General features: G+C 41.0%; 1 protein-coding gene across 1 annotated transcript in view; it reads left to right on the top strand.

The window, feature by feature from the left end:
* tspan4a (tetraspanin 4a) overlaps window positions 1-17,500 on the top strand; it is a 104,676-nt gene that overhangs the window by 10,735 nt on the left and 76,441 nt on the right. The gene's annotated exons all lie outside the window — the stretch shown is intronic.

The following is a 17,500-nucleotide window of genomic DNA, read 5'->3' on the forward strand; positions in this document are numbered from 1 at the left end:
TTACAGAATATAATTAGGTGTACATGTTGTTGAACTTCAGAAGCAGTCCTCCACAAGACTGTGCAGCATTCAGTTAAGTTCTTTCTTTCTTTCTTTCTTTCTTTCTTTCTTTCTTTCTTTCTTTCTTTCTTTCTTTCTTTCTTTCAAAGCGAGGTGGCTCTTTTCTGTGGTCAAAAAAATGTGTGTGCAGCTGTTCATTTTTTTTAGAACTTTGAAACGCTTACGCATACGCGAGCTCAGAAACGCCCATGATTGGCTGGTGTCGCTGTGATTGACAGGGAAGAGAGTATGCCCCTCCCACTTAGAACACACTGATTATTAGCTCATAGCCCACGGACGGTCGTGGTGTTGTCATGACGTGAACTGATGATCTCCCGGCAGTATGGCGAACGCGTTTCTGTAGTGCCAACGCCCAACAAACTGCCCACCCCCCACCCCGCCCCGCCCCCTCCCCAATTTCCCCAGAGCCCCGGCAGATCCCCCCACCCCCCCACATGCCTGTGTCTACCATGAACTCTGAGCAGTGAGGCCGTCAGAGCCGTAATTATCATGAATTAATCCCTGTGTGGGACAATCTTTGGTGAGGTAGTTTTTTACATCGTGCGCGTTCGGGTGTGTTTTGACACCGTTCTCCCACATGCTGTCAGCTTTAACGGCGAAAACAGGAAGAAGCGATTGATGCGCCAACACATTTCCTCAGACCGTGTGGCATCTTTATTTCAGCCGTCAGCTCTTTCTGCGCTTTCTCGTGTGATTAACGCGTCTCTGATTAACGCCTCCGTCCGTAAACGCGCACATCAGACCCTGACAGAGTCGCAGAAATCGGATTTTCATCCGTTCACGATTAGATTCGTTCTTCTAAAAGGTACTAATGTTGGAATTATCGGTACCTTTCGTGAAAACATTTGAAACAGTACGCCAACAATAAATAACGAGTGAAGCCTTCTGATCCGTCCTGGAGAGAATAGCAACCACTCAGACTCTTCCCGTAACGCTGAACCGTCGTGTATTCTGTACGCAGTATTTCATAAGACTTCGGTAATCCGTACACCTCGGTGTCTCATATTACGTTTCGGTGTTCAGTACATTTCATAATTATACCATGGCGCGGTTGAATTCTCGAATCTGATTGGTCGGACGGTAGCTCTGGCTGTAACATGAATGACGGGTTTTTATTCATTCTCGTGTTCAAATACGTTATCGTTTCTATAGTAACGAGAGGCTGGAAAAAGGAAGGAACGACGTTCCACAACATTAAATTGAACTATAAGCCATTTAAATGCGCAGTTATACAGAAATAATGCGCTCCAGGGGTTAGCGACACGCCGTCCGCTTGTGCGCTGTGCTCCATCCTGGATGTGTCCAGATAATGCTATTCTCAAGTGTTTACTTATTTTTACGCAGATCAACAAGTATCTCCATTGTGCTGAAACCGTTCTGATTTTCTCCACGGCGATGGACGAGAAAAACGTTTTCCATTCGAACAAACCTCGAATGTGAATGGACGGCATCAAGGCAAACTGTGTGTTTGGATTTAGGGGTGTAAATAGTTTTGTGAGATATATTTGTTACATGAAACGCTTGTTTTTAAACGTAGACGTTTTTATGAGGACGAGTCTAGATCTAGAGGTTCGTCCATCAGCACTACTTTAAATCGTTGATGTTTATTTACACCCGAAATGTGACCAAATCAAGAAAATGGCTTTATTGACCTTTTGACTAACTTTGTTGACCTTGAACCTGACAGCCTCTGTATAAATTTACAACAACAAAAAAAAAACGGTCTTTTGGATTTTGGTCACCTACTAGACCATCATGAGTGTGAGTCTAGATAGTTTAAGAGTGTTAAGGTTGTTTAGAGATTCTTTAAGGGTTTATCGGATATGTAAGGGATCTTAGCTTCTACAAATTGGTTCTTCTTGGAAGCATTTCTGATAGGGAAACATTTAGTTGTAAAATGTTTAAAGAACATCCAAATATTATGTATAATATTGATTCTATTCTCTATATAAGGGTGCCAATAATTATGGATTTGCCTGTATATCCCTGGCTATTTCTTTTTCTTTTTGTTGTTGTTGTTGTTGTTGTTGGGGAAACTGCAGTTCCTTGGTTCCACAGCAGGAGGACACCATGCTCTTAATTTCCTAAATAGTAGAACAGAAGACTGGAACAAGGTTTCATCCTCCTTTTATTTCATTTTCTCTCTAAATAAATTCCTCAGCTCTCCGACCGAGACAGATCTGGTTTTCTGTGTTTCCTCTGCTCCATTTTCTTAAAATAACATTTTCTCTCTCTCTCTCGCTCGCTCTCCCTCTTTGTTCTCGAGGTTCTCCCTCTCAGTGAATTCATTTCCAGTCTTATTTTCTTCTTCTGTTTCCCACGTTGTTGTAATCTGCGAGCGGTTAATTAGTGTTTCACGGCAGCACTTCAGATTCTCTGTAGACGTCTCTGCGGCTCCTCGCTCTAATGAAGATGACATTCATTATTTTTTAGCAGTGTCTCCGTCATCCACGTCGTCGAAATTTCACGCGTTCGGTGAACTGAACTTGGAGCTGAATGCTTTGATCTGAGGAACTGATCGAATGTTTCTATTAGGAAAAAAACATCTCTGACATTATAGCAGCGAACGATCTACACACTCAGGGGGAGAAGAAAACGGTTCCTCGAGGGTTCTTTATAATAATAATAATAATAATAATAATAATAATAATAATAATAATAATAATTAATGTACAATTAATGTGGTTAAGGGTTCTAGCTTCCTAAAGTTTGGCTTAGAACCCCTTTTTCTGAAAGTGGACATGCTGTAGGGTTCTACATACAGGGTTCCTCGAAAGGGACAAACTTAAGAACTCACCTTATTTATCATTACTACGTACGGTAAATCCTGAACTTTTACACAGTCTCACCGTCCGCTTTATTAGGAACACCCGTACACCACTTGTTCATTGACGATCGGTTATCTAATCTACAGGACGGTGCGGAAAAAACAAAAAAGATCAGACTTTGTCGCCCGTTCTGATGCTTGATGTGGACTTGATCTGTACCTGCATGATTTAATGCATTGCACTGCTGGCACCTGATTGGCTGGTTAGGTAACTGCATGAACGTGCAGGTGTGCAGGTGTTCGTAATAAAGCGGATGGTGAGACACTGAAATAATTGAGTTCCAGAGGTTGTGGTTGGGAATGCTGTTTTTTGTACTGTACGTACTGTAAATCCTGCTGTGTTTTTAAATGACGGTCGCTTCTATTTAACGAGCGACTAGCATCGAGACGACTGCGGATGGTTCAGACTCGGGGGATTTATTTTTGGTGAAAAGTGATCAAACTTTTTCCTCATATACTGTACACTGTGCTGTAATTATGCATTGCATCATTTTTCAGGTCAATGACAGATAAATTATTACGCTTCTCTTCACACTGAATTTAAATTTTGCTCTTCTGGCTGAAAACAAAGTGTGTGTGTGTGTGTGTGTCGAGCTTTAGTCCTTTAGCAGAAATTATGCACCATCCATTATTTGCGTATCTGATATGATCCGTTATTTTCCTTCTCATTTATTAAACATGCATTGGCTCGAACTCTGAAATATGAGTGTATTCAGTGTATTGGCGTAACACTATTTATTTAAAAAACTGTTTTGTGCGCTAGCATGAGCAACAGGTCGGCTCGTTTCAGAGTTTTTAATTCTCCACCATGCCGCCATAATCAGATTTATAGAGCTGATATTATTGACTGTGCAGTCCACTGGAACTTTCTGGAAGAATCTGGATGAATGAGTTCCCTGAAGGACAGATGTGCCACACACACACACACACACACACACACACACACACACACACACACGCACACACACACGCACACACGAGAGTGAGTGAGTGAGTGAGTGTTAAATGGAAGTGTTGATGTAATCCAGCAGTAAGTGATATCTCTGTTCAATCTGAAACAGGGATTAACGTGTGACGGATGTAACAGCAGCTGTATCGCTCTCTTCCTTTCTTTCTCTCTTCTTCTCTCCGCTCTTCAGGCCCTCCATCAGTGCAGTCCTCATTTCTTCACAGACTCTCCTTCAATCAGGAGACGTGACTGCAATATCACAGTGTCACGAAGGCACGTTTTACTCGCTCGCTCACACACTCGAACGAGTACCTCCTGTATCTGTGGAGGATGGAAAGCGACGCCCGTTAGAGGGCAGGTCCGAGCCGAAACGTCCCTGACTGACAGGTTCCCGTAGCGAGCTGAAAACCGTTTAAGGCCGCAATCAGGCAAAGTTCAGGCTGACACGCGTGACTACAAACTTATACGTGCTACTTGGACAGCTGCATGGGCGATTCAGATTTCAGGCATCTCAGGCGTCCACAGGATACCATTTTGAATTCTTAAAGCAGGTTCAATATTTGATGATCTCACTGCTATGATACAATACGATACGATATGATATGATAGCTTTAGTATTCTCCGATCAATATCTCAGCAGTTTTGTTCAGAATCTGGAGTGGGCCTACTGTTAATTCACAAATGATGACTATGTAGAGAAATCACCTAGCAAGTCTGTTATTAATTATTAGGGGGCCAAGCACCAAATATGTGTAGGCACCCTAATAGACAATGCTACGTTGTCTATGGCAGCCCATACAACTGTCTGGTAAAAAGTTGTGAAATTCGGCACACTGATTGCCGAGGGTCTAAGGAGCATTATGACCAAATTTTGGCCGAGTGTTCCTAATGCTGTAGCGCCATCATCGGGTCAAGTTTCAAAGTACTTTTATGGTCATAACCTTTGACCCGTGTGTCCAAAATTGAAAAGACAGGCATCGCTGGATTCCCCGGGTCGAGACGAGTTCACCGCTCCCTATGACGTAAATTTCCGCCAAATTAGATTTTCCGACATCTTCAAGGTTCAAGGTTTTTTATTTGTCACATACATATTACGTACATGTGATGTAATGTAGTCAAAGGTTTTCCCTTAACTTCTCCAGTCGTCACCAAGTTTAACACACGTCGTCTTCGGAGTAAGCCTCGCAAAATTCTCACAAGAATTTTCAATACTCCAAATGGTTTGCTCGTAATGGGCCTACGGGTCTGACAGTGAAGCCGCCAAACAGGATCTGACATACAAATCTTGTTAGGCGTATTCAGGACCATGACCTGAGGCTATGCGACAAATTTTGTGACAGCGCCACATACTGGTCAAAGGTTACAATAACATGCGGAAAATGCTTTAATCTAACTGCTATTTTTGCTACCCCTCCTCCAAATTACGTCCGATCTTCCCCAAATATGATTACATCATCTCGAGTCCTGTCTAAACAAAAACTCCGCCCCCGATTTATGATTGTTGCCTCGATTCATTTCAGTGGTTGCCTTTTATATCGATCCATCGTTCCATATTGTCTGATCGTAACACCGCTACTTTCACTGTGTTCCTATTTTATTTAGGTGAACCCTGACCAATCAGAAATGAGAAGCCGGGACCGTGGGCTTTTTGGACGGTGAAAAATATAATATAATGAAACGAATCTAATGTTTGGAGCGTGTGATCACTGGATCAGTGATCAGTGAGAAGCTGAAGTATTTCGGCGACAAGTTCATTAACGTGTTTAAAGTTTGTTTTTCTTTCATCGGTCGTCATGTCTTCTTCTTCATCTGTGTGTATGAAAGGACCGTGCGTGTGGATGCTGAGTAAAACCTCTCAGCACCTCGTTATTACTTTATCATGAAAACGTAATGCTAAAGAGAGATTTCTTTCCTTCCATCCAGCTGCTTCTGACTGTTCTGAGCGTTTCTGGGAGAAATGTGAATTCTGAGTTGTAGCTGTGCTGACGCCGATGAGAGACGGATTATTTCCTGAATCCCTCGGCCGTGCTCTCTGGGCACATCGTCTCTCCCTAAATCTCATCTAATACGTTTGGAAACAATAGAAGAGGGATTTTAATGGCAATTAACCAGAACAGCAGACCATCACAGACAAATACACATTTCCAAATCTCTGGCGTGTAAACACAATGCGGCAAACAATAACGGGACCGACGAGGTCTTATATTCCATTCACTGATGGATGATGGATGTCTCCTTGTCATCTCATTTGGAAAAATATTTGTGAAATAAACACAGAAAGTCTCTATAACATGGAATTAAAATATGAACTGCACGTCGTCTGAATAGTTAATTCAATTGTTCATCTTCTGGTATCTGAATGTGAATACATTACAGGGAATGAACAGCGATTGTGTTCTAACTGAATACAAATACTGACATGAATAGGACGAGCACGAGTTATTTATTTATTTATTTATTTATTTATTTATTTATTGTATGAAGTACGAAGCTCACGGGGCAAACGGCGATCGTGCTCATCAACGTGAACGCCCGGTGCTCTGGTGGTTTTTACCGACAGACAATATGTCAATTTTTTATGTTTATGTTTTGGGAAATAGAACCAAATGAATCCGTTAGAAAATACCCTCACCTCCACCGCCAACAAGTCTAGTCCTTCTTGTTACTGATTCGCATGCCGGAAAGAAAACGTTAGAATACAGTACGCTTCAAACAGAGAGGAAGCTACCGAAGAAAACTGTTTCCAGGTCATGCGACCTTGCTGTGACTTTGACCGTGTTTGGATCCGTTCCAAAATCGAATCAGTTCGTGTGCGGGTTACAATCATTACTCCGTGTAAAGCCTACACACATATAACCGGTCGTTCTTACGATATCTCACTCCAATCGTGACAAAAATCTAACAATAATCAACAGTTCCTTGATGTCATCGTGAAAACTAAAGGGATAGTTCACCAAAAAATGTAAAATTCTGTCATCTTGTTTTATGTCCATACGATGGAAGTCAATGGGCACCAAAACTATTTGGTCACCAGCATTCTTCAAAAATATCTTCCTTTGTGTTCCGCAGAAGAAAGAAATGCGCACAGGTTAGGAACGACATGAGGGTGAGTTAATGATGACGGAGTTTTAATTTTTGGGTGAACTATCCCTTTAAGTTATCTTTTTTTTTTTTTTTTTTTTGGATGTTTACTATGTACGTGAATAATCAGTACTCAAGTTATGCACTAGACATTATATGTAATTAATCAATTGTTCATTTATTTAATATAGTTAACTCTAAAGGCTTTGGGTGACTGATCAGAAGGTCAGGAGAAGGTCAAGCCCCAGCACTGCCAAGCGCAAGGCCCTTAACCCTCTCTGCTCAGTCGTACAAAGGAGATAAATGTAAGTCGCTCTGGATAAGAACGTCTGCCAAATGCTATAAATGTAAATTATAAACCGAATAAGAGGAAATAAAGTCAATCCTGACAGAGTTAATGAAGCTGAAGACGTTTTCTCCTGCTGAGCTGCAGCGAAGGAACGCTGTTTAATTATACTTTGAACAATTAAAATGATTTACAATTAAACAATTAAACAATTAAAATCTGATTTTCCCACCTCATCATTAACCCACGACGGCTTTTCACACTTTACCGCATATAAAATACTGTACATCTGGAATCAATGTTTTTGACTTTGCAATCATGAGCTGCTTCTGATGTTCCATATAAGCAAAAAAACAGAAAAGAGATGAAAGGTGATCTCCTCCGTGCTCAGCACGGTGAAATATAAGAGAGATATAAATAACGTAAACAATCTCACAGCCTGAGATGAATTATCAAAAGATATTTCCTCTTGGGTGTAATTTCAGAAGTCCGGGCTTTTATTTATATTCATGAGGGTAGATTGTAACAGGAAATGTTACTACGTCGGTCATCAAATCGAATCAAGAAATAAGTTCTGGAGGGGAGGAGACGTCTCTGCGAGGGAATTTGTTTCATGTTGTTGGCGTTGCTGATGAAAGAGCGCAGAACATTTCTCAGCGCTTTCTGCATGCCTTTCATCTCAAGGCTAATGGTTTTCACCGAGAGCCTTTATCCACTAACATTTCTGCCAGCGTGGAGCAGTTTCACGCGACTATTCTGTCAACACACACACACACACACACACACACAACCTCATCGAGATACCAATCAGGAAATATCAGTCGAGTGGAAGACCACGTCCAAGCCTGCACTAATTATAAACCGATTATAAATCCAACGCAAGAATGATCAGAAATTCATTACAAGTCACAAGATCTGAATTCATTCTACTGTAATTTTACAGCAATTTTTAAAGCTGCGAAATTACATCATTCTACAGGATCATTTTATATTTGTAGTTAATTGGGAACTTTAGTGCATTTATCGCAGTAATTATTGCTCATTTTCTGAAAGCATCTGGGACGGCTTGTGCTGCGGTCTGTGGAGCTGTGAGGGGGAGAGTTTAATCCTGTTCACACGTCCTGCAAAAGGAATAAAACACCGAGTGTGTTACTGCTTTATTCCTCTTTTACAACAGCAACATGGCAGCAGTTACATTTAAAAGATTTATAAAGATCCACACGTTAAATGTTGTGGAACATCCGGGGGAAAAAAGTGACTTCCTGTTCTCACTTACGTTATAAACAGCAGCTATAAACAGTCGTTCCCTCACCATCCCTCTCTTTATTCTCTCTATTCCCTCTCTCTATTCTCTCTTTATTCTCTCTCTCTATTCCCTCTCTTTATTCTCTCTCTCTATTCTCTCTCTCTATTCTCTCTCTTTATTCTCTCTATTCTCTCTCTCTATTCTCTCTCTCTATTCCCTCTCTTTATTCTCTCTCTCTATTCTCTCTCTATTCTCTCTCTCTATTCTCTCTTTATTCTCTCTCTTTATTCTCTCTCTCTATTCTCTCTCTTTATTCTCTCTATTCCCTCTCTTTATTCTCTCTCTCTATTCTCTCTCTCTATTCTCTCTCTCTATTCTCTCTTTATTCTCTCTCTCTATTCTCTCTCTTTATTCTCTCTCTCTATTCTCTCTCTCTATTCTCTCTCTCTATTCTCTCTTTATTCTCTCTCTCTATTCTCTCTCTTTATTCTCTCTCTCTCTTCCCTCTCTCTATTCCCTCTCTTTATTCACTCTCTCTATTCTCTCTCTTTATTCTCTCTCTCTATTCCCTCTCTCTATTCTCTCTCTCTATTCTCTCTTTATTCTCTCTCTCTATTCACTCTCTTTATTCTCTCTCTCTATATTCTCTCTCTCTTCCCTCTCTCTATTCCCTCTTTATTCTCTCTCTCTATATTCTCTCTCTCTTCCCTCTCTCTATTCCCTCTCTTTATTCTCTCTCTTTTCTCTCTTTATTCTCTATTCCCTCTCTCTATTCCCTCTCTCTATTCCCTCTTTATTCTCTCTCTCTATTCTCTCTCTCTTCCCTCTCTCTATTCCCTCTCTTTATTCTCTCTCTTTTCTCTCTTTATTCTCTATTCCCTCTCTCTATTCCCTCTCTCTATTCCCTCTCTCTATTCTCTCTCTCTCTATTCTCTCTCTCTATTCTCTCTCTTTATTCTCTCTCTTTATTCTCTCTCTTTATTCTCTCTCTCTATTCTCTCTCTTTATTCCCTCTCTTTATTCTCTCTCTCTATTCTCTCTCTTTATTCCCTCTCTTTATTCTCTCTCTCTATTCTTTCTCTTTATTCCCTCTGTTCATTCCCTCTCTTTATTCTCTCTCTCTTCAAAGTAATAAGACAAAGTAAAATAAAATCGCAGCTTGTCGTGTGAGTGAAACTGTAGAGAAGCGTAAACTCCTCTGTCCTGTTGGAAAACTTAGCGTTAGAATGTCCCAGTGAGTCACCTGACTCGAATCCATCTGAACAGGATTTAAAGACAATATGTTTAGAAGAAATCACACCTGAATACCGCAGAACATTCATTTCTTCATACAGGAAGCGTCTTGAAGCGTCATTACAAACACAGGCTTCTCCACTGAGTATTAAATACGTTTCACTTAGCGTGTTCGACACTTTTCTCCCGTGTCATTCCTCTTTATTCCACATCACTTCATTTATGGACTTTAATGTTGTGAAGTCTTTATATTTCCGGATCTCTTGAGTTAATTCTGATGTCTGGTGAAAATTTCATGAGAATAACCTCACTGGAAATATATTTACTGAATAAAACGTTGACGCGCGTGTCCAGTACTCATTTCCCCCCACTGCAAAATCAAAATAATGTCAAAATATACTCGTTAAAGCGTACTGTGTAATAAGTATGTTGTATAAATACATTTTATAACATGCAGATCATTGCTGCTTTTCATTAGCAGTGTGTTTAATGATTATATCATTATATCATACTTATATTAAATATTCAATATGATACGGTATAGTATGGAATTTTACTCTATATTCTAACTTTAAAAAAGGACTACAGTAGTGCACAAGGTTAATTAACTAATTAATTGATTGATTTATTTATTAAGACGTAATTTTAAAAAAAGTGGCAGCAAACAAACCATTTCTCAGGCATTCTAGAATAAATATAAATATATTGCGTGGTATTTTTCAGTATATCACGATATCTTTTCTCATACAGGGATCATGTACTTAATTAAATCATAAATAATAAATAATAGCAAACTAAAACATTCATTTAGAGTAAAAAAAAAGATCAGTTCTGTAAAGCCTGCGGTGCAGCTTATTTGTATGCTAGATGCTACTTTCTGAAATTATCGGATAATTCCCTCCACAGTCATTATCAATCAGCTCCTGCTGCGGCGGCGACGCGGCGGATCAGAACCCGAGTGCGTTCTGCTGGAAAGAAAAAAGATCCATCATCATCATCATCATCATCATCTTCACCGAGCTGTCGAGTCCGACTGAGAGACAATTTACCGAAACACTGTGTATTAAGGAGAATCTTCTAGAAACCTGACCTGGATGAGTAAAAAAAATTTGCATGTAGAATGGCAAAGGAGAACACGTCGACTCAATATAGCGTGCAAAAGTATTAGAACCCCTAAATGTCCTGTGTATGTTTTGTCTTAGATGTTTATTTGATGAATCCTGCCTTAAAATGTCAGAAATATCTTCAGAGCATGTATCACGGAGGAAACAAGTCTGCTGAAGAACCACAGAGGTTCTCCGAAATGCAGGAACACGCAACGAGCTGAGTTCTCGCTGAGGAAAGCTTTTTTGAAAGTTATTTAAAAGCATCTTCGCTTTAAAGAACGATCCAATGACCTCTTAACGATCCCTTGAGGAACCCTTGGTCCTTGAAGGCACCACATACCAAGAAGCTAAATGTTAAACAGGTTCCAGATATGAAGAAGAAAATAATGAGCAGTAATGTGGAGTTTGTAGCCAGTTAATACACACACGCTTAGAAAAAGGGGTTCTTTAAGGGTTCATTGGAAAATGAAGGTTCTTAGCTTTCAGAAAAGAGTTCTACTTGTGATCCTGTCTAACAGGAAAACACTGTGTTATAAGGTTCTACATAAAACATAGATCTTTCTGTGGATCCCCAGATGAACACGCAGAACCCTTAAAGAATCTAGATGAACGCTTTTTGCAGATTTCAACCATTAAGGGTTCTTTATTTGTTCTTCTAGGTGGATCTCTTAAAGATTCTGTGTAGAACTCTACATCAGAGTGTTTCCCTCTCAGAAAGTGTTCAAAGTAGAACCCTTATAGGGGTTTAGGACCCTTAATTATCCAACATACCCTTAAAGAACCTGTAAAGCTACATGTTAAACTCCTGACAGGTTCTCGGTATTAAGAAGAAAGGTTCTAAGAGTTTGTAGCACACACTTACCCACACTCTTAGAAAAACGGCTTCTTCAAGGGTTCATTGTATAATTAAGGGTTCTTAGCTTTCAAAAAAAAAAAGGTTCTACTCCTATAGGAACAGTTTGTGACTGGGAAACACTAAGGTTCTACACAGAACCATGTGGGGTTCCCCCGGAGGGACAACTAAAGAACTCTAAAGGGATCGGAACTTTTTTAATGAATGGCAGTGTAAACCACAGCGCTGCCGAGTTCTGGATCGTGATTGGTCAGGAGGTGTTGATTAGTTTTCTAGAACAGGTTTATATTAATGATCTCGTTCTGATACGTTATCGTTTCTATAGTAACAGCTCAGTTTTCCGTAAGGAGATGTTTATGTAACGTGTAAGGAAGGAGTCTCCAGTGTCAGCGCTGTGTAACAGTCCGAGGTGAAGCTGTGACTTTCAGTTTCCCCACACCTTCATCACAGAGGAGTTTACACTTCTCTACTGTTTCTCACCAACACACACACACACACTGAGATTTACACCATCGTGTCTTATTCACTTGAAGAGAATAGAGGGAGAGAATAGAGAGAGAGAATAGAGAGAGAGAATAGAGAGAGAGAGATGGTGAGAGAAGGAGTGTTTACAGCTGCTATATCGTAAGTGATAAGAGGAACTCGTTCGTCTCGGTGTTCCACGGCATTAAATGTGGGAAATAAATAATGAAATGGAATAGTTGCTGTCGTAAAAGAGGAATAAAGCATCACGTGGTTTATTCCCTGCGCGATGTGTGAACAGGATTAAACTCCTCCACACAGCTCTTAGACAGCATTCCTTACACGTTTAAGTGCCCTCAGGAGAAATCTGCAGTCTCCAGAAGAAAGATGAATAATTCTGAGTCTGGTTTCAGGCTCCAGGACGCACCGCCTGCAGGATAGTTAATGAACACTATTATAAGATTTTTTAGGTTGAACAAAAATATTCTGCTCTGAGTGGAGGAAGTGCAGGTGGAGCTGAGGAGAAGGAGGGAGTGCAGGTGGAGCTGAGGAGAAGGAGGGAGTGCAGGTGGAGGTGAGGAGAAGGAGGAAGTGCAGGTGGAGGTGAGGAGAAGGAGGGAGTGCAGGTGGAGGTGAGGAGAAGGAGGGAGTGCAGGTGGACGTGAGGAGAAGGAGGAAGTGCAGGTGGAGGTGAGGAGAAGGAGGAAGTGCAGGTGGAGGTGAGGAGAAGGAAGGAGTGCAGGTGGAGCTGAGGAGAAGGAGGGAGTGCAGGTGGACGTGAGGAGAAGGAGGGAGTGCAGGTGGAGGTGAGGAGAAGGAGGGAGTGCAGGTGGAGGTGAGGAGAAGGAGGGAGTGCAGGTGGAAGTGAGGAGAAGGAGGGAGTGCAGGTGGAGGTGAGGAGAAGGAGGGAGTGCAGGTGGAGGTGAGGAGAAGGAGGGAGTGCAGGTGGAGCTGAGGAGAAGGAGGAAGTGCAGGTGGAGGTGAGGAGAAGGAGGGAGTGCAGGTGGAAGTGAGGAGAAGGAGGGAGTGCAGGTGGAGGTGAGGAGAAGGAGGGAGTGCAGGTGGAGGTGAGGAGAAGGAGGAAGTGCAGGTGGAGGTGAGGAGAAGGAGGAAGTGCAGGTGGAGGTGAGGAGACGGAGGGAGTGCAGGTGGAGGTGAGGAGAGGAACTTTCACCCACTGACACTCAGTGTCACTTCCTGACATTTTGGCCCTGCAGTGCTCTCTCTCCCTCTTTTCATCTTTCTCCCTCTTTCTCTCTCTCTTTTCATTTCTCACACTCTCTCTATCTCTCTATTTATCTCTCTTTTCATCTCTCCCTCTTTTCATCTCTCCCTCTTTTCATCTCTCTCTTTTCATCTCTCTCTCTTTTCATCTCTCTGTCTGTTTCTATCTCTCTCTCCCCATCTCTTTGTTTCTTTCTGTCTCTCTCTTTCACTCTCTCTCTGTATTTTCTCATCTATCTCTTATCTTATTTATCTTTCTGCACCTCTCACTCTCTATCCGTGCCTCTTCTTTGCTTTCTATCTCTGTCTCTAGACTCTCTCTCCCTATCCATCTCTCTTTCTCTGTCTTTCTGCCTCGTTCTCTCTCTCTCACTCTCACCTTATCTATCTCATATCTTATTCATCTGTTTCTCTTACTCTCTATCTGTGTCTCTCTATCCCTGTCTTTCTGTGTGTGTGTGTGTGTGCCTCCCTCTCTCTCTCTCTCTCTCTCTCTCTCTCTCTCTCACTCACTCTCACCTTATCTATCTCATATCTTATTCATCTCTCTGTCTCTAACACTCTCTATCTGTGTCTCTCTATCCCTGTCTTTCTGTGTGTGTGTGTCTGCCTCTCTCTCTCTCTCTCTCTCTCTCTCTGTAAGTAGGCCAGATTAAATCACCCATTGTTGTTTCCTCTAAATTATTTCCTCATCCTTTCTCAAACAGAGGTCAGCCATTTTATCTCAGATTAATTGATGTATAATTCACCTTTATGGCTCAGACAGACTTTCAGCACCTGTATAATTCATTAATGCTCTCGTTCCCGCGCCGTTCTGTCAGACGTTCTGTCTCGTATCATTCTCTCCTGCGTGTTTACAGTACGACGCTCAGCTCAGCTGTTTCTACCCATAATGCATTGTAAATCCAGTGTACAGATCCTTCTGCACTTTAATGCATACGCAGAATTCCAGAATATTCCTGGTATTCCTCTTCCTAATCCTGCTCTGAATCATTTGTCTATTTATTCATCGTCAGTGAGCGCTGTGTCCTGGTCAGGTGGATCCGGTGTGTATACATCCTGGATACACGGCAGTCCATTGCAGGGCACACACACACACACACACACACACACACACACACACACACACACACAGAGAGAGTAAATTCATATTAAATAAAACCAGTAGATTTTTATCATTAATTATCTTTTTTCTCCATGAAATAGTGAACTGGTGCAGTTTTCCGTGAACAATCACACTGACCTTGACTTTATATAAAGGTCATGCAGGAAGGCAGATATGATAACATATCGCACACCACACTGTTGTGTTTTTCTCATCTTTAACACATCCGCATCATCGTATTAGCGCATCATCAACCTGTTAATAGCTAAATCAGGTGTGTTAAAGCAGAAAAACACACAGCGGCACTGATATAAACGCCGTTTTTTCCCCCAAAGCAACACGCAGATTTCATTTTCACCCGACGCCACTAACACGCTAATTAATATTCAGAAAAAAAGCTAAAGGCAGCACATTTTTTATTTCATAGCGCTGCAAAGCACTCAAAAATAATGAACGTGTTTTTAGCCTTCGTGCTTCGTCCAGCAATTTCGCATGTTTTGAATAATGTCCTCTCTGCCAGTGTTTAGATCGCTGTCTCCTCCTCATGCATTAGCATTCAGAACCATTTGGAAATGATTTATTTTTTGCACGACGTGCGTTCAAGTGGATCATCATCCTCACACAAACACAGTATTGGTTTATCACAAGTGCTGGATAGACACGACCGCCGCCTCGCTAATCAGCCGGATGTCAGAAATCGCTGGTGAATGGAGATTGTATCTGCACGCAGATGAAAATAATCTGTCCATTTATCACACAATTACACCACAATCTGCAATCTGAGGGCTAACAACATGCTAAACAACCTGGCTAATCATTCTACCCATGCTATATAGCAGTTAGCTTCATGTTAGCTAGCCTGTTAAAGTACACGAGTAAATAACATGATGGTTTGATCTATGGATTTCCGTTAGCCAACCTCCCTCCGATCTTCGCTAATGATTCTAATAATTAGCTTAATGTTAACCTGGCTAACGTTTTTAATGTCAACTAGCATGCTAATGACTTCACTAGTCAACCTTTGTACCTAGTTAATGTTTACTAACTTGATACATAGTTAACATTATTCATTTTAAATGACATCATTTAAATCATTTTAAACACACCATACTCGTATATTAGCTAGTAGACAATACTAGTTTCTAGTAAATCTGGTTACTGGTGTAACATTTAGTAGCTTGTTAGCGAACTTGGCTACTGTTTGAAGTACACAAAATTATAGTTAGCTTAATGTTAGCTTGCTTGTTGGCGAAGCTGGCTAATGGTTTTAATGTAAATTACCCTGATAGTGATCTCAGTTAGCTCAATTTAGCTTGTTGCTGCCTTGGTAATGTTAACTAGCTTGCTAGCAAATCTGGTTGAGTAAAATATATAATAGTTAAGCAGTGTTAGCTAGCTTGCTAATGAACTTAGCTACTGACTTAATTTTAACTAGCTTGCCAGTGGACCTGGCTACTGTTTTAATGACACGATACATTATTTAGATTAATGTTAGTTAACCTTCTTACAATCTTCGCTAATGGGTTTGCTAGCTTGCTGGCAAACTCGGCTAATGGTTATTACGTGAGCTAGCCTGTTAGTGACCTTGGCTAAAGATTTTACTGACACTGTAAATAGCTAATGATAGCTCGCATGCTAGTGGACTTGGAGAGTTACTCCTCTTTTGATTACTGAGTCAGATTTTAAATCAGTGAATCTTTTTGGTCATGACTGAGATTTGCGCCTCCCTTGTTCAGCGAGTCAGTTTTTATATCACTGAATGATTCACTCTTGTAATCTCTGATTCAGTGTATAAATCAGTGAATCCTTTTGGTTATGGCCGAGATTCACTCCTCTCTCACGCAGAGAGTCAGAACAAATAATGAGCTATGAACACAGGAATTATTTCAGTCATGACCCACATTCACGCCTCTCATTTTATTTGACTCAGTGGTCAAATCAGTGAATTATTTCGGCCATGGCCTAGATTATTGCTCGATGTGATAAGACTTCCGGTGTTTCAGTGCATATAGTGGGACTGTGTACTGGTCTGGGTGTGAAAAAATATTCTGCATATAATTCTGCACATTTGGGAAAACTATGCAACTGGACAAATCTGAGCGAATCGCAATGAATCATTTAACGGAACAGCCTGAAATGACTCGAGCCACCGAACAGAACCCATGAAGTAATCTATACTGTTCACTAATGTTCTGTGTGCTGTGTGTTTTAATGAATCTCAGCATTTACACCGTGCAGACGTAAATAATTTGGGTCACAATAATGCAAGTCTACGGTCTGAGTAAATGGGTTTTATATATCAGATGGCAGACTACGAGTGCAATATGTGGCAATTTAATTCCAATATTGAAGATCGTCCCTGTTGTGGCGCACTTGTGGGAAATCAGTGTTTTTCACACACACGCACACACGCGCGCACACACACACACGCACACACATATGCGCACGAACACACACATTTTTGCATTCTGGACAGGTTCTGAAAACTGAACGGCTCAGTAGCATAATCACAGTTCTCAACCCTGCTGAAAAATAATACAGGCTTCTCCTGGTTCTAATGGTTTTGTAATGGTTTATAATGGTTTGTAATGGCATTGTGTATTTCCATATGGGTTAATATGACCCTGTAAAGGCTCTGGGTGGAGTTTGACTGATTCTATGTACATGATGATTTTGTGTGATCCAGACGTGTCCTACTGGAATCTGATGGTGTTTGATGGAAATAGTGTCTAATGGTCTAATGGACTTTAATGGATTTCAGTGATACTCAAATCTGTAATGATTCTGCACTTCAGCTTGTCTGGAAAGAGGTAAGAAATTAGTTTAGCCGTCATAACATATTTATTCAGAAAGTCCCCATGAGATCAAAATGGAAGCTTTGTGGCTTTTAGTACGAATATGTTCGCCTGAAGGTTATCTGTACGCCAGTGCGCTTTAAAACAATGACAAAATCCACATATATGCATTCAGAATTTACGTTCTCGCTCTACCACCAGTACGGATAAACGGTTTTGATGACATCACTCTGCACTTCAGCTTCTCATCAGATTTTCCGTCCAATCCAATGC

This window comes from Ictalurus punctatus, chromosome 4 (genome assembly GCF_001660625.3).
Source record: "Ictalurus punctatus breed USDA103 chromosome 4, Coco_2.0, whole genome shotgun sequence".
Classification (NCBI taxonomy): domain Eukaryota; kingdom Metazoa; phylum Chordata; class Actinopteri; order Siluriformes; family Ictaluridae; genus Ictalurus; species Ictalurus punctatus.